The following is a 24,466-nucleotide window of genomic DNA, read 5'->3' as shown; positions in this document are numbered from 1 at the left end:
GAGAGAGAGGCCTTGGCTACACTGGCAATTCACAGCGCTGCACTTGCTGCGCTCAGGGGTGTGAAAAAACACCCCCCCCCGAGCGCAGCGAGTGCAGCGCTGTAAAGCACCAGTGTAATCAGCGCCTGCAGCGCTGCACGCTCTCTCGCTGCGCTGCAAGCTATTCCCCTCGGAGAGGTGGAGTACTTGCAGCGCTGGCGGCGCGACTACACTCGGCAGCGCTGTGAATCCACGAGTGTAGCCAAGGCCAGAGAGAGAGTGTAAGCACCATAGGTCCAGATTTTCACAGGTGGCCACTATTTTGGGCAGGGCCACCCAGAGGATTCAGGGGGCCTGGGGCAAAGCAGGGGAGCTTGTACTCATGGGGCAGCACTCCAAGTCTGCGGTGGCGGCATTTCAGTGGTGGGGGAGCCTTCAATCGCTCCGCGTCTTTGGCAGCACTGAAGGGCCCCCCACTGCCAAAATGCCGCCGAAGACCCAGAGCGATTGAAGGGCCCCCTGCCACCGAAATGCCGCCGAAGACCCGGACCGCCGCCGGGTGAGGAAAGGGATTCTCAGCCAGGGCTCATGGGGTTCCTGTGGGGCCCGGGGCAAATTGCCCCACTTGCCCCCCTCTGGGCGGCCCTGATTTTGGGGCACCAACCTTGAGACATCTTCTGAAAATGCTGACCAGCCTTACTGCAGCAGGATGGCTGCACTTTTCACATCCCTGCTCCTTCCTCAACTGCAGTTTCCTGCATACAGAGCCAGGAGCGGCGGCAGGGTTTTTGCCATCCTAGGCGGCAGCACTCCTCCACAGTAATCCGTGGCAGCTCCTCCTCTGAAGTTGCATTATCGGCGGCGGGGATCCTTCCGCTCCGGGTCTTCGGGGCACTCCGGCGGTGGGTCCCGGAGCGAGTGAAGGACCCACCGCCGAATTGACGCCGAAGACCCAGAGCGGAAGAAGCCCCTCACCACCGAAATTCCGCAGAGGGTAGCGAAATGCTGGCCCCCACATCCTGCCGCCCTAGGCAACTGCCTAGGGTCGCCTAGTGGAAGCACCGGCCCTGGTTCCAGCCCTCCTGTCCAGCACATCAAAGCAGTGGAGTAACTTTGTCCCAAAGGTTTTAGTGTAGGGTGACCAGACGTCTCATTTTTAAAGGGACAGTCCCGTATTTAAGCCCTCCTGCAGGTGTCCTAACTTTTTCTTAAAAACGGGCCAATTGTCCCATATTTTCTGTCTCCCCCTACATCAGTACTGGCGGCTACTGCTGCTGGCCGGATCCCTGCTTGCCAGCCACCTCCCACCAGTGGTGTGTGGGGGTGTCCAGTGGCCAATGATGGGAGTGGGTGTGCAAGGCTGGTGGTGGGGCGAAGATGCAGCGCACGTGGTCAGCTGCTCCCCCTGTTGGTCCATCAGCTCAGCCCCTGCTCCGTGCCAGCTCTCAGCCAGCAGGGCCCTGCCTCCCATCCCGTTTCCAGATGCCACTGGCTGCACACTGCAGAGGCTGGTGAGTTTGGGCAGGCGCCCGGCAGCAGCCAGTTACGTTTCGCCTCTGCTGCCCACCCATCAGCCCTTTACGTGTTTCCCCTCTCACTGTCTTCTCCCTGCTTTGCTCCTTCGCTCCTCCCTCCCCCCGCCCCGCTGCTCCTACATATCCCGCCTGGCAGGGCCTGCCTTGCTCCCAGCATTGTGCAGAGAACCAGCCCCTGTTGGGAGCGCTCAGCTCACCAACAACCTGGCCGACAGGCTCCTTCCTTCCCCCTCTGGCTAAGCCGGCGCCCCTGAAAAGCCCAAGACCCTCTGACCTGGGGCATTGGCCAGGAGGAGCCGAACCCTGCATGTACCAAAACCCTGCACAGCGCTGGCACGGGGCAGCCTCTCTGCCCCTCAGCTAAACTCTGGAGTGGTGGCAGGGCAGGGGTGGGGAGGGGGGTTTGAAAGCTGAGCCAGTCTCTGGCCAGGTTTGCTGAAGCCCCTGCAGTCAGGTTCCCTGGGCCCTAGTGCACAATGCATCCATAGGGCTTCACCCCTTCCTGCCCGCGCTGTGGCCTGGGGACAGGAAGCAGCTGGGTTATATAGGTGGTCAGCAGCAGCCTGGAGGTGTTAGCTGCCTTTTGACACTGTGTGGGCAGGAAGGGACAAGCTGCTTCCAGCCACAGGGAGGGAGGGGAGCGGAAGTGGGAGAAGAGATGAGCTCTACAAAGACACAGGCCAGGTCATCCCTTTCCCCTCCTCCTCCCCTGCGGCTGGAAGCAGCAGCTCCCATCCCTCCCCTCCTGCACAGTGACAAAAGGCTGCACATTCTGGTGTGAACCCTGGCAGAAATCTGGGGAGGGGGCCACGTGACCCTGCATGCCCCCCACCATGTGTTGTCTCAGGAAGACGTGGCTGCAGGTACCAGGAGAGGCGGGTCCATCCTGGGGGCCCAGCCTGGCATGGAGGGCGGAGAGCACCAGGCACGGAGAGTCGGATCAGTCGGCCACCTCTGCCCCCCAGTGTGAGAGAAGTGTACGGGAGTGTGTGTGTCACCTCTCCCCATGTGTGTGTGTATGTGGAGGGGTAGGGGTGTGTGTGTCACCCTTCCCTATGTGAAACCTAAAGCCTTAAAGATAAGAAGGTAAATAAAAAGAATCCAACTACGCCAGGGGTGGACAAACCTTTTGGCCCAAGGGCCACATCTGGGTATGGAAATTGTATGGTGGGCCATGAATGCTCATGAAATTGGTGTTGGGGTGCAGGAGCGGGTGAGGGTTCTGGCTGGGGGTGCAGGCTCTGGGGTGGGGCCAGAAATGAGGAGTTCAGGGTGTGGGAGGGGGCTACAGGCTGGGGTAGGGGGTTGGGGTGCAGGAGAGGGATCAGGGCTGGGGCAGGGTTGGGGCCAGGGGTGCAGGCTCTGGGCGGCGCTTACCTCAAGCAGCTCCTGGAAGCAGCGGCATGTCCCCCCTCCAGCTCCTATGTGGAGGTGCAGCCAGGTGGCTCTGCGCACTGCGCCATCCTCAGGCGCTGCCCCTGCAGCTCCCATTCATCACAGTTCCTGGCTAATGGGAGCTGCGGGGGTGGTGCTTGGAGCGAGGGCAGCATGCATAGCCCCCTGGCTGCCCCTAAATGAAGAAGCCGAAGGGGGAACATGCTGCTGCTTTCGGGAGCCTAAGCACGCATACAGGGAGCAGCCTCCAACACCACTCCCTGCCTGGAGGATGGGAACAGGGCAAGCCCCAGACTCCACGCCCCAGCAGAAGCTTGAGGGCTGGTTTAAACCGGCTGGAGGGCCAGATGTGGCCTGCGGGCCATAGTTTGCCCACCCCTGAACTACGCAGTATTTCTTTTTAATGGGGGCTCAGTCAACTTGATGTTAATTTGAACATTTGTACTGCATAGTTCTGATTGATTGCTGTTGAACTCATAGACTCAAAGACTTTAAGGTCAGAAGGGACCATTATGATCATCTAGTCTGACCTCCTGCACAACGCTGGCCACAGAATCTCACCCACCCACTCCTGTAACAAACCCCGACCTATGTCTGAGCTATTGAAGTCCTCAACTTGTGGTTTAAAGACATCAAGATACAGAGAGTCCTCCAGCAAGTGACACATATTCCATACTGAGGGGAGGGCTAGCTCAGTGGTTTGTGCAGTGGCCTACCCAGGGTTGTGAGGTCAATCCTTGAGGGGGCCATTTAGGGATCTGGGGCAAAAATCTGTCAGGGATGGTACTTGGTCCTGATGAGAAGGCAGGGGACTGGACTCAATGACTTTTCAAGGTTTTTTCCAGTTCTATGCAATATGTATAACTCACATGAATACAAGTAATTTTACCAGATGTCCCATATTCAGCATAGGGAAATATGGTCACCCTATTTTAGTAGGGGGAGGAAGAAGCTGGTTCCACAGCTCGGCCCAGTGCCAATCCTCCCAAACGACCTCCAATAACACCATGCCCTACATCTCCACTGTGTGTGTCTAGGGAGAGGTCCTCTGTGTGTGTGTTGTGTATACACTCCCCCAGCACTCTGTGTGTGTGTGCACACATGTGCACTCCCCCAGCGTGCATGTGTGCGTGTGTACACGCCCCCAGCACGTGTGTGTGTATGTGTGTGTGTGTATGTATGTGTGGGTCTGAGGGTACACTCCCTCAGTGCTCTGTGTGTGTGCATGCGCACTCCCCCCAGTGCATGTGTGTGTGTGTGTGTACGTGCGCTCAGGGCTAGCATTAGACTCGGTGGGGACCAAGGCAGAAACTATGAAGTGGTTCCAGCTTTTCTTCCGCCCCACGTGGCTAAGAAAAAAAACAAAACAAAACAAACTCGATTGAGCTGCCGCTGAAGTGCCACTGAAGAGGACGAGAGGGAGTGAAGGACCCGCCGCAGAATTGCCATCGAAGATCCAGATGTGCTGCCCCAACAATGGACGGAGTGTCGCCCCTTTCTATTGGCCGCCCCAGGCATCTGCTTCCTTCGCTGGTACCTGGAGCCGGCCCTACCCCCACAGAAGGCGTGTGTGATGGTCTCGGGGGGGGGGGCGGACCCAGCGATTAACACTGACCTGCAGGCTGGGTGGCTCGCTGAGCTGAGTCAGGGGGTGGAGGTAGCACTCCCTGTGCCCCACCACTTGGGGCTGGAGTCTGTAACTGGTTACCACCTTTGAAAATCAAAAAACCCCAGCCCTCCTCCTGCCATAAGGCAAGCCTGCCACAACCCCAGCCCCCCAACCACAAGGCAACTCCACAACCTCCACCCCTTCGATGGCCACTTATGGTATCTAGAGAGATAACACCTCTAGATAAGATTGATAACATCATCTCTTACTTAAACTGCGGAAGTGGGAAAACTGCAGCATCTTTAACTGGACACAGAAACTTCTAGCATTCGATAGCCCAGTGTATTGTGATAATAAAGCAAATGTTTAGATCCACATAAAAAACATGGCAGATTAAATTATTTTCCGGGCAACTGGCAAATCCATTTAAAAAATGGCCTGGCTGATCAAATACTGGCCAGGTGGTAACCCTATTCGCGAGGCCCCGGGCAATCACCTTGCTTGCCACCCCCTAATGCCAGCCCTGAGCATGTGCACTCTCCCTGCGCTCGGTGGCTGGGTGCGAACAGTCACCCAGCACCCTGCATCGCACCCCCTTTGGGTCCAGGCTCCACAATTCAGCCTCCCAGCAGTACCTTCCTGCCCTTGCAGGTGTCCTTCCTGGTTCTTCCCAGGTACCTCAGGCCTGTGGAGACGGGAAATCTCCTTTCTCTGCCTGCGAGCAGAGCTGGGCTGGAGGAAAAATGGAGTTCCACAGCCAGCTATGATGGCTCCAGCACAGGACAGGAAAGTAGCAGCAGAGGTCAGAGGGGCCCAGGGGACTGGAGAGGGACCCCGAGGGTATGGGGACAGCATCTGTGGGGGCTGGCTGCAGGGGAAGGCTGGGTAGGAGGGAGATAGGAACAGACTTGCCCTGTTGCTGGCAGGGAGCCAGCAGTAGTGGTGGCAGCAGGTCTCAGGACAAGAAGCTGGTGTGGAGATACCAACAAGATTCCTCTGTTATTGCCCCTGTACCACACTGCCCTTAGGAGTGGATTGGGAACTGCTTGGGTCAGTCACTGTACAGTAAAGAAGCCGTGCCTTTATTTCTGGCAGCCCTATCCATTAGACTGAGTATTCATGGTGGAAACCCACCGAGGGCTAGAGCCTGGAGAGCCGAGCGCGTGGAGCGCCAGCCAGCGTGCTGTTGGAGCTGTAGGGGGCTCTCACAGCAACCCTGCTGTGAGGTCCGTTACAATACTCAGTTGTTCCCACTGGTAAAAGGTGGGGAATGTGGCTGTGAAAACCTGACAAAATGAACACAGGTACAACAAACAAATAAAACATCCATTTACTCTTTAGGAAACAGCATGTTAGAAAACAGCATTCAAAAGCAGCACAAAATGTACCTTTGGAATTACAAATGCTACTCAAATAAGTTCAAAATATTGATCCAGACAGGGTTCAGATTTTTTGGTACAATTCTAATCAGTGATTTTTTAGAAGATGATGATTGCCCAGAAGAACATCAAGGCTGGATAGCTTTTCAAAAACAAGTTAGCAATTTTTCCACTGTGGATGTTGTTCCATACGGTCTGTTCTTGAGCCCCTTTGTTTTATTGTATTTGAACCATATAAATGCAAGGCAAGTATAAGAGTATCCAAATGACACATACAGCACTTATGGCAAGTTATTAATACAGTGATATAAGTTAATTCAAATTACAGAGACACAAAAAACTTCATTTGAAAAAGTCTGAGTTTTTTTAATTAGGTAAAACAGTACGTTTTGTAAATATCAATTTTGTTTTTACAGATGACTGCTCCCTGGGATGCATTAACATAAAGGTTTGCTGTAACATGCAAGTAAGCACAATATATAACTTCATTATGCAGCTGAATACCACTGCATTCTACTTTTACACAATGGCTCTGCCTAGCGAATCTGTGCAGTTCTTTTCATGCAGAAAATATATACTGTACATGAGCACAGAGGACAGTTGTCAGACACATCCTTTGTGCACCGTAATACAAACACACATTTTCTTGTGTGCTGCTTATTCAGCTAACTCACGTCATAGCAATGTGAGCCTTTGTCTTTTCCATAAGGGACAAGAAAGGTGCTCTCTGATTACCGTGCCACCAGCTTCATTGCGCCTTTCTCTTTGTATTACAGCATCTATCATTAGCCCTGGTTTTGCAAGGTTCTGAGTGCTCTCAACTACCATTAAAGATCAACTGAAGGAATTTTAGGGTGTTCAGCACTTTCTTGCATTAGGCTCATTAGTATTACACCTCATATTGAATGTTGTGTCCAGTTTTCAATGTTTTTAATGTTCCAGCATGGGAGAATTTGCAGTCTTCCATCCATGTGTGTGAGATTTGCATGTTTAGCTCCTCATTACCATTAATAGATGTACACGTTCATGTTAGTATTACAGTAAATTGTTGATGTAAATCCTCCATAAATGAATGAGAAAATGCTTACCACTAAAGCCATTCAAATACTCATAACATGATTAGACTTTAAGGCTTCAGTTCTGAAAGATGCTAAGCATCCTCAATGCTCATTCACTTTCAGTGGGATTTTTGGGTGCTCAGGACCTCACAAGATGGAGCTGCAGGCCCCATGATAGCAAATATACTAGGGCTGACAAGTGATTAAAAAAATTAATTGCGATTAATCATGCTGTTAAACAACAATAGAATAACATTTATCTTACATATTTTGGATGTTTTCTGCATTTTCAAATATATTAATTTAAATTACAACACAGAATACAATGTGTATAGTGCTCACTTTATTTTTTATTTTATTTTTATTACAAATATTTGCACTGTAAAAGAAAAAAAATATTTTTCAATTCACCTCGTACGAGTACTGTAATGCAATCTCTTTATCATGAAAGTTGAACTTACAAATGTAGAATTATGTACAAAAAAACCTGCATTCAAAAATAAAACAATGTAAAACTTTAGAACTTACAAATCCACTCAGTCCTACTTCTTGGTTAGCCAATCACTCAGACAAAGAAGGTTGGTTACAATTTGCAGGAGATAATGCTGCCTCCTTCTTGTTTACAATGTCACCTGAAAGTGAGAGCAGGCATTCACATGGCACTGTTGTAGCAGGCATTGCAAGATATTTATGTGCCAGACATGCTAAAGAGTCAAATGTCCCTTCATGCTTCAACCACCATTCCAGAGGACTTCATCAGCTTCCATACTGATGATGGGTTCTGCTTGATAACAATTCAAAGAAGTGCGGACAGATGCATGTTCATTTTCATCATCTGAGTCAGATGCCACCAGTAGAAGGTTCATTTTCTTTTTTGGTGGTTTGGGTTCTATAGTTTCCGCCTCAGAGTGGTGCTCTTTTAAGACTTCCAAAAGCATGCTCCATACCTCATCCCTCTCAGATTTTGGATGGCACTTAAACCTTGTGCCAAGTGCTGTAGCTATTTTTAGAAATCTCACATCAGTACCTTCTTTGCATGTTGCCATGTGCCATCTGCTGTGAAAGTGTTCTTAAAACGAACTTGTGCTGGGTCATCATCCAAGACTGCTATAGCATGAAATATATGCAGAATGCGGGTAAAACAGAGCAGGAGATATACAATTCTCTCCCCAAGGAGTACAGTCACAAATTTAATTGATGCAGGGGCATCTGAATGTTTAGCATATCTGGCACGTAAATATCTTGCAACGCCGCTACAAAAGTGCCATGCGAACACCTGTTCTCACTTTCAGGTGACATTGTAAATAAGAAGCAGGCAGCAATATCTCCTGTCACTGTAAACAAACTTGTTTGTCTTAGCGATTGGCGGAATAAGAAATAGGACTGAATGGACTTGTAGGCTCTAAAGTTTTACACTGTTTTGTTTTTGAGTGCAGTTATGTAACCAAAAAACACCTGCATTTGTAAGTTACACTTTCACGATAAAAAGGTTGCACTTCAGTACATGTATGAGGTGAATTGAAAAATTTATTTTGTTTATCATTTTTATAGTGCATATATTTGTAATAAAAAATAATAATATTAAGTGAGCAGTGTACACTTTGTATTCTGTGTTGTAATTGAAATCAATATTGAAAATGTAGAAAAACATCCAAAAATATTTAATACATTTCAGTTGGTGTTCTATTGCTATAAGTGCGATTAATAGTGATTAATTTTTTTAATCGCGATTAATTTTTTTGAGTTAATCGCGTGAGTTAACTGTGATTAATTGACAGCCCTAATATATACATTAAATTAGTGGAAGTGTGAATGTTCAGCTGGTCTTTGCACTCTTCCCCATCTGGCCCTATGCGATTCTGAGACAATGGAATGGCACAGTTTGGCAAGAGTCTTATACTGTGAAACCTAACAATTCTCCAGCAATTAACTCTTAATCATTATTTTGTGTTCAACCTTGAAGGGACATTTCTATTGACGCCTACTGCTCTGTGTTAAAATGTTGCTTTTATTTCTAAAGCTACCGTATTTAGGTGGATCTGTATGCTCATTGCAAATATCAGATACAAAAGTAACTTGAGAAATGCAGTATTTCAACTTAGAAAAGCATTTTTGCCCAAATTCTCATTTGGCTCTCAAATGCACATATGTACATATGGTTTCTGAAAGCAGAATTTGATTCACAAATTCTATTTTACAGCACCTCCAAGAATTGTAATATGCCATATTAAAGTATATTCTCTTTCATTTTCCCTGTCTGATCCTTTGCCATTTTTCTGTATGAAGAACTCTCATTGACTTTAATGGGAGTTCCACAATTAGAAAGATGGGGAAAGGCCTGTGTGTATAGACTTGGATTTCCAATCTATGCTCCCTTACACAGTATCCAAGTCTTAATTTCTTGTATTTTCCTCCTTCAAAGAAGAATTAAAAATCTTTTTTAATTAAAATGTAAGCATAATTAACATAGCACTTAAAAATGTACTAGGCATTTATAGTAGATGGTTTGGAAAATGAGTCTCTGCGAACTGACTAGTTTATAAAAACACCTACTACCAGATGTAGTACTTGCTACCATAGGGTTGCATAGGGTTTCTTTGACTAAGTAAATTGAGACTTGCTCCTTTCAAGTGTTTTGACAGGCACTGCCTCCCAGTGGTCAGAAAACTTCCCTCTTCTCAGGCACAGCTGCAAAAGTTTAGGAAATTATCCAGTTCCCATGTGTAGAGCCCTGCAAATCTGCAGATATCTGCGGACCATTTTTGCAAATCACGGATCGGATGCAGTTACAAATTTTGTGTCTGCGCAAGGCTCTACCCATGTGGCTTGCACCTAGGAATTAGCTAGTTTCCTATGGATTAAATTATACTAAACTGGTGTTCTCCCATCCGAAAACCTTATGTGTCAGATGACTACTGTGTACAGAAGCACATGCACTTCTACCCAGAGAAGAGATTGAAGGAAAAGGGCTGCATTATGCTTGTGCTAAAGGCCATATTGTAGAGAAGGAAATAAATAAAATGGATAAGTATTCGCTATTGTTGAATAATGAATTTTTAATGCTGGAAAATGGTGTGTAAAGTAAATAAATAAAATGATGTTGAAAAGAGGCCATACATAACATAGGATTCAAGTGATTTTAATATGCAATGTAGAATATGGTAACTAAAATATAATACATAAAGCATAATACTATACATCAGATATGGAAGATATAAGAAAAAAAGTTAGCAAAATATTGTAGTCATAGCATAAAAATGCATGTAGCTTAATTACATTCAATCATAAGTACTGAAGTATTCAACAACACTGTAGTCCATGGTTTAGAAACAATGTGCATTTCAGATTTTCCACTGCAAAATCCATTCTTCAGCTGAACAATTTTGCAGAGATTCTTCTGTTTACATGTTGCATCCATGCACACTTTTCCCTACCAACGCTACCACCGGTACTTTTTCCTTTCCCATATCAGGGGAAATGTAAATGTTTCTATACTTTTTTTACTGTTTTTAAATGTGCCTCAATCTAATTTCAACTTTGCAGTGCATCCTTAAACCAATATCCACCTACCAGTGACCTTGTAACTTAGCAAGAGCAATAACATAGAAGATAAATACCAGATGTGAGGCAGGCCAAAATATGGCCTTTTCACATATTCAAAATACCCACCCATCCCTTTTAATAACCCAGTCTTCTGAGGGACACTTACCTTGCATGCACATGTCTAAAATTTCTGACTGCATCAGTTCCACAGCATGCTCTTAGTATTATGTAGTTAAGGGTCAATTTTGTTCCGTGATGAGTGCCCTCATCATTCACAGAAGCTGAGGATGCTCAGCTCAGCATGTGGTCAGGTCCTTTGCCCCACTGGCTAAACAGTCTGATAACAAGCAAAATGAAAACAGTGGGAGGAACATGCTATGCTGTAGAGACTTTATAGAGAGACAAGGTGGGTTAGGTAATGCTAGTGGGGGAGTGGCACTATATGTAAAAGAAAGCATAGAATCAAATGAAGTAAAGATCTTAAATGAACCAAACTGTACCATAGAATCTCTATGGACAGTAATTCCATGCTTGAAAAATGAGAATATAGCAGTAGGGATGTACTACCGACCACCTGACCAGGATGGTGATAGTGATTGTGAAATGCTCAGGGAGATTAGAGAGGCTATTAAAATAAAAAACTCAATAATAATAGGGGATTTCAACTATCCTCATATTGACTGGGTACATGTCACCTCAGGACGGGATGCAGAGATAAAGTTTTTTGATACCTTAAAAGACTGCTTCTTGGAGCAGCCAGTCCTGGAACCCACAAGAGGAGAGGCAATTCTTGATTTAGTCCTCAGTGGAGCACAGGATCAGGTCCAAGAGGTGAATATAGCTGGACCGCTTGGTTATAGTGACCATAATATAATTAAATTTAACCACAGCCCAACACTGTAGCATTTAATTTCAGAAAGGGGAACCACACAAAAATGAGGAGGTTAGTTAAACAGAAATTAAAAGGTACAGCAGCAAAAGTAAAATCCCTGCAAGCTGCATAGAAACTTTCTAAAGACACCATAATAGAGGCTCAACTTAAATGTATATCCCAATTTAAAAAACATAGTAAGAGAATCAAAAAAGAGCCACCATGGCTAAACAACAAAGTAAAAGAAGCAGTGAGAGGCAAAAAAGCATCCTTTAAAAAGTGGAAGTTTAATCCTAGTGAGGAAAATAGAAAGGAGCATAAGCTCTGGCAAATGAAGTATAAAAATATAATTAGGAAGACCAAAAAAGAATTTGAAGAACAGCTAGCCAAAGACTCAATAAGTGATAGCAAAAACAACTTTAAGTACATCTGAAGCAGAAAGCCTGCTAAACCAGAATGCTGGGAATCATTAAGAAAGGGATAGATAATAAGATAGATAATATCACATTTCCTCTATATAAATCCATGGTATGCCCACATCTTGAATACTGCATGCAGATATGGTTGCCCAATCTCAAAAAAGATATATTTAACTTGGAAAAGGTTCAGAAAAGGGCAACAAAAATTATTAGAGGTATGGAACAGCTTCCGTATGAGGAGAGATTAATAAAACTGGGACTTTTCAGCTTGGAAAAGAGACAACTAAGGGGGGGGATATGATAGGGATCTATAAAATCATGACTGGTGTGGATAAAGTAAAAAAGGAAGTATTATTTACTCTTTTTCATAACACATGAACTAGGGGGTCACCAAATGAAATTAATAGGCAGCAGGTTTAAAACAAACAAAAGGAAGTATTTCTTCACACAATGCACAGTCAACCTGTGAAACTCTTTGCCAGAGGATGTTGTGAAGGCCAAGACTATAACAGGGTTCAAAAAAGAATTAGATAAATTCATGGAGGGTAGGTCCGTCAATCGCTATTAGCCAGGATGGGCAGGGATGGTATCCCCAGCCTCTGTTTGCCAGAAGCTGGGAATGGGCAACAGGGGATGGATCACTTGATGATTACCTGTTCTGTTCATTCCCTCTGGGGCACCTGGCATTGGCCACTGTTGGAAGACAGGATACTGGGCTCAGGGCCGGCTCCAGGGTTTTGGCTGACCCAAGCAGCCAAAACCAAAAAAAAAAAAAAAAAAAAAAAGCTGCGATCGCAATCTAAAAAAAGCCGCGAACGCGATCTGCGGCGGCAATTCAGCGGGAAGTCCTTCACTCCGAGCCGGAGTGAGGGACCGTCCGCCGAATTGCCGCCGAATACCTGCACCTGCCGCCCCTCTCTGGAGCGGCCACCCCAAGCACCTGCTTGAGAAGCTGGTGCCTGGAGCCGGCCCTGACTGGGCTAGATGGACCTTTGGTCTGACCCAGTATGGCCATTCTTATGTCTTATGTTCTTTTATTGGACCAACTTCTGTTGGTGAGAGACAAGCTTTCAAACTACACAGAGCTCTTCTTCAGACCAGAAGCTCTGTGTAGCTTGAAAGTTCATCTCTTTACCTTACACACATCTCTAACACACTGGGATCAACATGGCCATGACAACACTGCTAACATCATGTAGATTTTTTTCACATTTTACATTGTTTGGCTTGAACAGGAATGTAGCATGGTAAATCTGTGTTCAGGTTGCTGAGCCTTGCTTGGTGTAGCAGGACCATTCATTTTATTAAAGTAGGGATTTGCCCTCCTACGAGCCTCTGCTCAGCACCACCTCTGCGTAACAGAAGCCCTCTCCAGTCCAGCACAGCACTCATGGTCTACTCTGTTGTGAATATAATATTTTGTTAGAACACAAAATATTTTGACATCACTTTCAGATTAAAAATGTTTTTACTTTATATATAAAATTCTAAGGGCGGGCCCTTAAGACATAATCTATGTCTTATTAACTTTATTTTTTATCTTATTTTTAACACTTTAAATTTTCATCATTGGTATGAGCAGTCACAACTCCTTCTAAACCAATTGGGTTGTGCCCATTCACACAAGTGAGTTGAATTTGGCACAGTGTTCCAGTTTTTTGCCAAGCCTCAAAACTCCACTGAGAATTTTATCTGGAGACACCAATTCTTTAAAGGTGATCTTTAGAAGAAAGAAGTTGTGGTATCCTGGTGCCCCTTTTTGACTTGTTTATGATGCATCAAGAAGCCCTGGAAGGTGTTGGCCTTTAAAAAACACCTTTTTTTCAGCATGTCTCACATTAGAAATTTGCATCTTGTGTGCCCTGTTTTTCTTGGAATTGTCTGGAAAGCTAGTAGTGTCAGTGATTTTAAGGCAATGAAACCTGATCATTTTGATGGGAGGGGTGATTTTTTTATTCAGGCTACAGTGTTTAAACACTGTTTAACTCAGGTGCCCTATGATCTTGGGAGAAAAGATCTCTGTTAAAATTTCAATAGTTGAGTGCTCAGAACTCACAGTGAATTCTGCAACAAAAGTAGGGATGAGAAGGCTGGCTATTTCTAGGAGAAAAAAAATAAACAACAAAACACAAAATTCCTTTCATAGCTTCTGGCTACATTGTAATGAACCAAAAAAAGGGGTATAGTAGAACCCCATTACTTTTGTAAAGGATGGTTCTGTGGTTAAGCCACTAGCCCAGGACTTGAGAAACTAAGGTTTGATTTCCTGCTCTGCCAGAGATGTTCTGTGTAAGCTTGGGTAAGTCTTAGTCTCTCTATTCCCCACTTGTAATGTGGGCATAACTTTTCTTATCTCAGAGAGGATAAAGACTGTGAAGCACTTTGAAATCTATTGATGAAAAGCATTATTTTAGAGCCAGGTATTATTATTTTAATCTTTGCAGGTTGCCTTTAATTCTTAAGGAATTATTCATGTCTTATAGGCATGTGCTCACCATGGACCCAGTACTCCACTCCTTGCACACTTTGGGTGTGCAAAGAATATAAGACAAGGAACAATATACAATAGTTGGTTTCACTGAGCCACAAAAAAATGCATAGGGTTTAGATTATTACGCTTCCTTCCTTCATCTTAGGTTTGAATCATTTAAAATTTAGTAGACCATCAAGATGTGTAGACTAAACAGAAATACTAATGTATTACAGACTGAAAGACCTAAGTGGGAACCTCTTCCTTCAAAGCACACTGCAATTTAAAATGAACATTCACATTATATGGGTTCAATTTGTCAGCACATCTGAAGCTTCACATGCAAGGAAAATGAAGCATACACAATGTAACCAGTTTATCCTAGATACTTGCTGCTGAACCAGCAGGTGGCAGCTATGTTTGTTTACCACCTGATTCAAGGTGGGTCATGAGAAGGTTGAATATTTTTTAATGTTCAAAGAAAAAGATTGCATTTAATTATTTTTGATGGGGCATTCACCCCATGCAAGCCCTGGCAGGGTGAATATTGGCAAGAGAGGACAATTAGCCATAGGCTGCACCTGAAGGAGAGCTAGGATGCGATGAGGCTTAATTGGGGATGATGATCATCTGCACAGAAACAGGTGGGACCTGGGTTCCCTTACAATCCACTGTGGGAGTATTGCAGTGGGTATGGAGACTGCCTGAGACTGTGTGGTCAGAGACCCTGATGAGACTCCAGAAGGGGAAGACAATTGTGACTTAGCTAGAAGGCTAAGCCATGGAAGAGGCAGAGCGAGTGACACAGGCAATGGGCTGACTGACTGCAGGATGGGGCACCCACAGTGGTGAACTAATTCCCCAGATGAGCCATGAGGTGGCACCAACAAGTAGTGAGTAGCATGACCCCATTACATAGTTGTCCTCACTGAAAATTTCTGCACATTTCCCAGCATTTGTGCAACTCCACTGAGGCTAGCAACTCTGAGACAATTAGCATAGACTGGTGGCTTGAATTTTCACCATCATATGTAATGCAGCATGTCTGGTGGGGCTGCTGACAGCAGGAATCAAACCCTGGGTCTAAAAGCACACCTCCTATACTGCCCAAGCTAGAAGGTTATAGCAGACTCATAAATCTCTGTGGTCTAGCCAAGGGGGGTGAGGAAGACCATTTGGGCAAAGTACAGGTGTGGGGGCAGGGAAAAAGCCTACCCCAGATACTTTTAGTCCAGGCAGCTTGAGGGCGAGGGGGGGGGGCAAGGAGTCCCACACAGAGCTGGTGGGTGGGATGGGGAGGGAGAAAACCAAGGCAAGAGAAGAGCAAATACCAGTTTAAGAAACAAGTACTGGTTGAATGTGACACAAGAACCACTAAATGCCAACTAGCAAGGGGAAGCAGAAGGGTTATGGGCACCTCATGGGGCAGGTATCTGCTTTCTAGTTCACCACAGAATGCCAGGCGAGGGCTCAAATGCAAGCCAGTGTCACTATGGTCATTAATATTGTTGTGAAATGTATGTACAGCTACTCTGTCAGGAGTTGTGTGTGTGTGTGTGTGTATATATATATATATATATATATATATATATATACTGAAAATTTGTTTTTTAAGTCTGTATCAAGGTATTAGTCACCAGCAAAGGTGGGGAAAAAATGGTTTTGCTCTAGACAGGAGGTAAGAAATTAAACATTCTAAGCTAATGCAATGGATGCCTCTTTATATAGGAAGTCAAATGTTAACAGAGATGTGAAATCAACAGAGAAGGCACACAGAGGAAAAAACAAGCCGGGGTGGGGTGGGATGTATTCTGGCTAAGAGTAAAGACCGTGAACTTTGCGGGTATTGCTGAGAGGCAGAAAAGACACCATGGTATCCTGCACCTAGGAAGTAAATGGACAGCATGCTTTCATTCATAAAAATGGGCTCTCAGCCAACCTTGGTTGAAACTGCTGCAGAAGACTTTAAACAGGACATTAACCTGTTAGTTAAGCTTAGTTTCTAGAAAGCTGTTTTTGTTTTTATATGTAACTATTTGTTTCCAATATTCTTACTCGCTGTTACTTGAATCTTTGATAAACTTAATCATCTTTTAACTATAAATTATATATCTGATATTAAGCTAAGTATTGAATATGAGCTGAATCTCACAGGCTGGTGTGTTTTGTTCCTTTGGGAACAATGGATCCGGAATGTCTGTGAGTTGCCAGGGGCTGGATATCTCAGGGGAATGCTTCAAAGGGGGTTTGGGGATTGGAGTGCACCTATTGTTAACTTGCAAGGCAAAGTAAGGGTTGGCATAGACCAGAGGCAAGTGCTTGAGTGGCTAACAAACTGGTGGTGTTCAGGAGCCAACACCCAGCTAAACACAAGCAACTTTCCTTCACTTTGGAGTCAGGGGGTAACAAGGTGACTCACAGTCCTGGGCACCCTGAGAACAGGTCTAGTCACTTCACCTCCCTGTGCCTCAGTTTACCCATCTGTAAAATGGGGATAATGATACTGATGATACTCCCTTTGTAAAGCACTGGGAGAGGTATGGATGAACGTGCTGCATAAGAGCAAGCTGGTATTATTATGTACTTTTATTAATTCTAGTTGCAGTATGGTCACTTTGTGGAGAAATTCTGGCCTTGTGCGCTCATTGGCCATCAGTATTGCAAGGACAGTTTGGAAATAAATAAAGTGAAGATAAGAGGTCAGTTGAATAATTCTAAAAGAAAAGAGATCAGTTTTGTGAAGAAGAACAGGTTCTTACACAACCTCTTCTGTTGAGCCATATGTTTATTATTATTTGATTAGCCCACAAATAGTGTGTCACTTAGGCATCCCTTCAGCAATGCTAATGTGATGAATTGTTTGTGATTTTAGACTTTTTACATTCTAAATGATAAATTCTTAGCAGCCCAACCTTACCTATATCTCAGCAGCAAAGGAGGGTCACAAATGTTCCTCTACATTGTAGAAGACAGGTTCTTTGTGGCAAATGCTTTCATCCTGAAGATGACCTGTACTGGAAACCTTGGTGACCCTAGTGGGTGGGTTTTACTTCATAACTATCCATGAGAGACCATTTTGAAACTATATGCTATCTCTGAATTTCATTTCACAGGACCCTGATCTCAGTGCATTATGTTATTTTTGTACCAATTCAGATTCAGCAAAGTTTAGATAATAGTCACTACATTATCCACTCTTAAAAATCTATCTACAGTACTTGACTAACAGCTGCAAATGTCCAAGCAAAGGGTAACCATATCTCATGCTTCAAGGTGTAAAACGACTGCTTGTGGAAGTCAGGAAAGAATCCTCTTCCCTCACCTCATTCTCCACCCCATATTACAACATATAATTGCATGCATTATGGATGATTTTTTTTTTCCTTCCACAAAGCATCAGATGTCAAACCCTATTTGAGGCAGGATATCGGACTAGATGATCTAATGTTCTTTTCATAGATTGTAAGGCCAGAAGGGACCATTAGATCACCAGTCCAATCTACAGGCCATTGAACTTTTATGTATCCAGTTTCAATCCAGTATAATCCTATGGCCTTCCAGTATGTGACAGCTTGCAATTAAGTACAAGTTAGAACTGTCTTGAAAATAATGGCTCTTGAGTTAAACCACCTTGAGAGGCTTCTTCACAGAAAATGAAAGTGAGGTTAATGGTATATCTAACTGGATTCTAAATTAGAAAAATAAGACTTTCTGGGATTAAATAAAACCACAGTTTCACACTTAAACAGGGTGTTTTTCTTACCTTAAAACAGAACAAGTAACAACTTGTTAATAGTCATTCTCAAACACAACCCTCTATAACTAGGATACACGGTAAACAAATTTCTTTGGAGAATATAGACCATTTTATACTTCCTGTTATTTTTATCTCCATATTTACAAAAAGTTTTAAACCAAGTGGTAAATCTCAGAATACAAATGTAGTCTGCATGATCAAGTTTAAGATGATTAAACTATTACAATAAAATTAAGCACTTCTGTGAATTTCAGAAGAAATTCACAATATTTACATTATCTAAAAGAATGAAAATTATCTAAACCAATTAAATGCTTATTCGGCACATATTTGCATTTTAAAAAAAACATACTGGCATTTTTTGTTGCATGAAAGACTTCATCATATGGTGCAATATGACAAAAGATATTCATTTCCTTACTCATTCATGTCATGGAACATCTTTCACCATAATTTCATTGCAATTTAAAAATGGACCATGTTTATTGCCCATTTGCAAACCTGGATTCAAGGGTGTGTCATAAGCTCCAACAATATTTGTTAATAAGATGACAGAGTAGGATGATTTTTTTCCCTGTAGGATCTCCACTGGGTCCCTTGGGGAGAAATCCTTGTTGCTTATGACACCAGTTTGACCTCATTGTGACTTGCTTCATTTAAACACACAGTTGGGAAGCCATCATTATTTACAACTGGTTTCTTCAGTGTTGCACCTGAAATATAAGCAGGAAACATATTGAGTTTTCATTTTATATTGCTTCTAAATACAGAACAAAAATAAGCTGTGTTTAGTGTGCATTTTATTGGCGTTCTTATTTTATTATACAAGTTGAAAGAATAAATACAGTGGTGTGACTAGAAAAACAAGAATAGAAATTGGCTACAAATAGCAACGTGGTCAGAAAAATCTCCTGTTCGTTGTGATATATATATTTTTTTAAACAGTGCAGTCGATGTTGCACTGATATAGTAATACTGCCCTCAGCACTGAAATCCAGCCCCTTCTGCTTGGCACACTGCAACACTGCCTAGCATTGGAGGACAAATAGTGACAGATACCTCAATAGCGGGAGAGTGCAAAGATGCTCTGGAGATGCCATAGTGGAAAATGGACTGCCTTCTCTTCAGTGGAGATGACAAATGGTTGTGTAAGCAACAGGACTTCCCCTTCCAAGAAGACGACTGCCGGTAAATGTCAGTGCTACCATGTTGGGAAGTAGGCAGTTGTTTGGGCTGGGGCATATGGTGTTTCTGACTTTTGAATCCTTGGGAATTGATGTATTGGTATTAGTCCCCCAAATCTCACTAGGCAATGCATATTGCCTTCAGAGAGGCCCAGCTGCTCCTCAGAATTATTCCAGGAACTTCTTTCCTCAGTACCAAGTGCTATGAGGCATGTACGTGCAGTGACCAGTGGGAAGACAGCAGTGTGTCCCCCATCCCAGTAGACTCTTGTAGAGGGGTGCGACTCACTGGCGGGGCACCGGCTGTTGGTCATCCAGGGAATTAGCTCTTCCAGCCTGGAGTGCCCTCTGCAGGCAAGTGTCTCGTCTGTCTCTGGCCCCCATGTCCTTCCCAGACCCCGGTGCCCTTTGCCCCAGCAGCAACTCCCAATCTGGGTCTCCCCACCCAGGGAAACCCCCAACCCCCACCTTGCCTCAGTGGCTACTGCCAGTCATCATGTAGCCACTGCTCCCTGGGGCAGACTGCAGTCTATAAACCCCCACCTTGCCTCAGTGGCTACTGCCAGTCATCATGTAGCCACTGCTCCCTGGGGCAGACTGCAGTCTATAAACCACTCCTCAATCAGCAAGGGGGGGTTGGACCTACTGCCTCTGCTTATCTCTGGGCTGCCCCTCTGCAGCCCCAGTACCCTTTGTGGGCCCTTAACTAGGCCTGCAGCCTGGGGTTTTTGCTAGGCTGGAGCTCCCCAGCTCCCTCTGCCCTGCCCCAGCACTGCTCCACCCTAGGTACCCTTCTCGGCTTCCCAGGTAGCCAGATCCTCTCTCTCAAGAAAGCTAGAGAGAGAGTGTCCCCTTCCTCCTGGGGCACCGCCCTCTTATAAGGGCCAGCTGGGCCCTGATTGCATTGGCTACAGCTGTGGCTGCTTTCCAAATCAGCCCATCTTTTCCCCAGCCACAGCCCTCTCCCAGGGCTGTTTTAAGCCCTTCAAGGCACGGCAGGGTGACTACCCCGCCACAACCCTATACTGAGTTAGGCGGGAAGCAGGTGCCTTTGTGTAGAACTAAGCAGAGGGTGGCCAGGATGCTCTGTTCCCACTTAAAATGTACAAGCATAATGTCCCCCTTACAGCACACACAACACCACTTAATGATGTAGTGATTGGGGTAGGAGATGGAGTCAACCCCCACCACCTCTCCTATAGCACTCTTCGTCTAGGTGGACAGATGAGTGGAGGACAAAATACTGATGGGGACAGGAACAATTGGACTTCTGAAGAAAGGTAGAGGGACAAATCCCCCTTTAGCTACTGGGTGTGGAGACTAAACCTAGCCATAATCTTCTCAAAATGTCAGATGGGGTATAGGTCTTTTAGCCATCCTACAGCCATACCAAAGTGGCATCGTTGGCCATTGTACATTCTCTCACAAGCCACTATCTTATCTCGTCTGCCATTCGGCCGGGGATCTGTGAAGAGATGGAGGATGGCTGGGCCTGGGGGGAGGCCTCTGTTGATTCAGTGAAGTATCCAAACTTCTGAATGTTTATCCAAGCCCCAGCCTTTATGAAATTCCTCTGTCACTGTATGTTTTTACAGCATATTTGCCTGGTTTTGTGTTTGCTCTGGTGCTGGGTTTCCATTATTTTTTTCACTTTATTCCCTTGGTAGCCCTAGAATTGGAACAAAACTTAACGAAAAGGGGAAAGACCTGTTACTTCAGCTTGGGAGCCACAACTGAGCAGGGAAAATTCTAAGTATATTCCCTATTTCTATAGGATGTGATGGTGCTTATTAAATCTCAGGAATGTGAGGAATGGAAAGATAGAATTACTATATGGGTTGTAGTGTCACTGGTAGGGGAGGGGATAATAAATTGAGTCCTTGTTCTGGAACATGGCTGCCTGTCTCAGGCTTTTGGATGAATTCAAGCTATTGGGAGTACCTATTAAAATCTCAGGACTTATGTGGTGCCTGGGCCATGGTTGCTACAAGCCCCATAGCCGAATGCACACCACGACACTGAGAGAGATATTGAATACACCAGAAAAGGGAACAGAGCCTAGATAGGAAAAAGGGAAGCCAATCCTTGAGTCCCATCATTGTCCAGACCCACCTAAAGAGAAGGATATATTTTTTTTCCTTATTTAAAAAAAATTGATATTGTTGCTTTTCCCAGTGATCTAGAGAAGCCTGGATATTAGCAGATGGCTATGGGGTCGCAGGAGAAATTATTCTCAAGCTTTCCATTTTCTGTGTGGGTAGATCTATTTTTGAGGTCATGATGATTCAGATATCATTAAAATTGGCCAGTATGCAGGGCCGGCTCCAGACACCAGCTTACCAAGCAGATGCTTGGGGCGGCCACTTCGGAGAGGGGCGGCACGTCCAGCTGTTCGGCGACAATTCGGCGGATGGTCCCTCACTCCTGCTCGGAGCGAAGGACCTCCCGCTGAATTGCCGCCGCAGATCGCGATCACGGGTTTTTTTTGTTTGTTTGATTTTGTTTGGCTGCTTGGGGCGGCCAAAACCCTGGAGCCGGCCCTGCCAGTATGTATATGTACACACCCTTCATGGCTCCCAGGGCCCTGGCTTATTTGGAAATTTGGCCCTTTGAGACATTTTTAAAGTATAGAGGAGAATTTACAGCTTCCTTTTCCTCTTGTCAAGTGTTAATCTTTCCATGTTGTGGGAAAAGGTATGGAAGGAAGAGTGGAATTATTCCTCTGGAGGGAGCCAGAAGGTAACTTGTCAGGTATGTTGGGCTGGAGAATATAGACATGTGGGGGGATTCCTTTGAAGGGTTATGTCCACAGAGTTCCCATCTCTCTGAGCTCCGTGTGGTGAGTTTCTCAGTGTGAACTTCTATAGTTGTGCTCTTTTTCTTGACTTTTACTAGCATTTCAAATTCATACATTTGGGAGACACTGTCGTGCCCCTTCTCAGTGGGGCAAAGGATTATTTTTAGCCTCCCAGTGCACCTTGACACATGCCTACGATCCACCTCTGCATTGCTAACCTGCCAGGGTTTTTTAGGAGAGTGCACAAATGGCCTTACTGCTTGTGCTGCTGCTCATTACACAGATTGAAAGAGGTGAGGAATAGATGTATTCCTGACTCCTGAGAACAGCTGTCAGAGCCAGGTGCCCATCCTAAATGGGGAGGGGTGCTAACCTGTGGCCAATCTCTGCAGATTGCACACGCATTGCAGCAACACTTATTCAGCGAATGCAGTGACTTTGTGACATTCTGAAGCTTTTGCAGTTTAGTTGTTGATTTGAACACCGTTTTCCAGGGATTACAAGATAACGAATGAACCATCTGCATTATCCAGCACTTCAAAATGTAGTTCATTAACTGCTGGAACTGCTAAGAATTCATTGATGTGTGAATTATGCACAGCACCACAAAGTCAAAAGTGCAAACCCTGCTTGTGAAACTCTGCCATCTAATGGCTGAAAAAGTGGTTCATGCTCCATCTGTTTTTATTCACATTTCGTTTTTCAAACTGCTGGATATATATTTGCAGTACATCTTTTGAGTTGTAGAGCCTTACTTGGACAACTGGTCCTTGCTGCAACACTCACATTTCCGACAGATGTATTCCTGTGGGTTGCCTTTTGTATGCCAAGATTGCTGGAGCTGAGCACATTGAATTAATGAATTCATCAAGTGAACACCCGAGATCAACTCTCAGATTATTTCTGGCAAGTACAGATAATTTCTTAGTAGAAAGGGCTGGGATATGGCTAACTACAGAGGTGTGGCACCTGAAACTCCCAGAATCAGTAACTTTTTAGTGTTCCCAGAACAGAACTAAGTGGTTTTGGTTGAAACAGGGAACTTAAAAGCTCAAGGTATTCTTTAGCTATTTGAATTATTTTTTCTCTTGGACTTATTCTGCTGGGTTCTCAGGATGTGTTGAATACTCATGAAGGTGCTTGTGTCAGACTGTGACCCTGTATAATACTCTGCAGTTCTATAAAGCTTTCCATTGGAGGATCTGTGTTTTATTAAAATTTCTACTTAAGCCACTTTGCCCATGTGAAGTATTACATCCATTTTACTGTTGGGTAAACTAAGGCTCAGAGAGATGAAGAGACTTTTCCAAAATATCACAAGTCAGTGGTGGGACTAGAACTCAGAAGTTCTATATTCTGGTCCTTGGTTCTAACCACTAGACTACACTGCTTATCTAAAGCTCCTCTGAGATAGTGATGGGAGAGGCCACAAGGGTTATGAGTACTGTTGTGTGAAATGTAAATCTTGCGTGGTGGTTTATTTGTATTGTTAGAAACTCAAAACTCAGCCCGTTGTCACTGAAAAGTCCTGAATGTCTGTGAATGGTTTGGTCTTGTCTAGGCTATGGAAAAGGGTGTATAAAACATTCAGGTATATCTGATGTTAATCCAGGGGAGAGTGGAGGCTAAGGCTGGAGGGAGGGGCAGGGTTTAAATACCTTCCCCCCCGCCCTCCCCTCCAGTGCACAGAACCAGTGACTAACCTGAGCCCTGCCCACCAGCTCAAGTGGTGCTCCTCCAAGTCCAGTGGGAGCCATAAAGGAGCCCCTCCTTTTTTCTCTCCAAGTCAGTCCAGACAAAGCCCCTCCTTTCTCCCCCTGGCTTTGCGGATGCAGGAGTTGCAATTTAAAACATCTTTGCTAATGTTTTTTAAGAGCTACTTAAAGACATGCTAGCTTCTAATGTAGACAGGATTTAGCATTTCTATAATCATAGAACCATAGAGTTTAAGGCCAGAAGGAACAGATATGGTCACCTAATTTGACCTGCATAATACAAGCCAACATATTACCTGGTCGCAGTTAATGCTACATGAGCAGTCAGAGCAATAGTACCAGCCAGCGATCAACCAATGGGTTGCAGCAGGAGAAATGGAGGTGGTAGCTATCGATATAGTTTCAGACAGTTTGTTTGGTACTGAAGCAAGACTCCCTGAAAATCCTAATTGGAGGGCAATAGCTATAAAATGGTACCCAAAGGAAAAAGTATAGTTTTGGAGCCTGTGTACTTTGTTAGGTGCTTTAGAGGTCTTTGGAATCGGGGGGTCCTATAAATCAAAATATCTTACAGCTTGCTATTGTAAATGATTTCATGTGCACTGCATCACAATCTCAGAGACTGCACCTTCTGCTCTGTGGATCTAAATGTAAGCAGAGTCAGGATGAGCTCTACCCTGACATCTGGTGGTGAATTATGGCGAGGGTGGAAAAGAACTCCAGGGGCTGATCTTGTTTGCATAGGCACACCCACT

The 24,466-nt window shown here is 44.8% G+C and overlaps 1 protein-coding gene across 1 annotated transcript in view; it reads right to left on the bottom strand.

Annotated features, from left to right (window-relative positions):
• Window positions 1-18,101: 18,101 nt before the first annotated feature.
• The window catches only part of AMER3 (APC membrane recruitment protein 3), a 60,920-nt gene continuing 54,555 nt past the window's right edge, over window positions 18,102-24,466 (bottom strand). Inside the window, exon 3 of the mRNA XM_005282464.4 lies at window positions 18,102-18,728. The gene's annotated coding sequence lies outside the window, so the exon portion shown is untranslated. The remainder of the gene's footprint in view (window positions 18,729-24,466) is intronic.

This window comes from Chrysemys picta, chromosome 9 (assembly GCF_011386835.1).
Source record: "Chrysemys picta bellii isolate R12L10 chromosome 9, ASM1138683v2, whole genome shotgun sequence".
NCBI classification, from domain to species: Eukaryota; Metazoa; Chordata; order Testudines; family Emydidae; genus Chrysemys; species Chrysemys picta.
The sequence above is the reverse complement of the archived record's forward strand: the minus strand, read 5'-3'. Positions and strand labels throughout refer to the sequence as shown.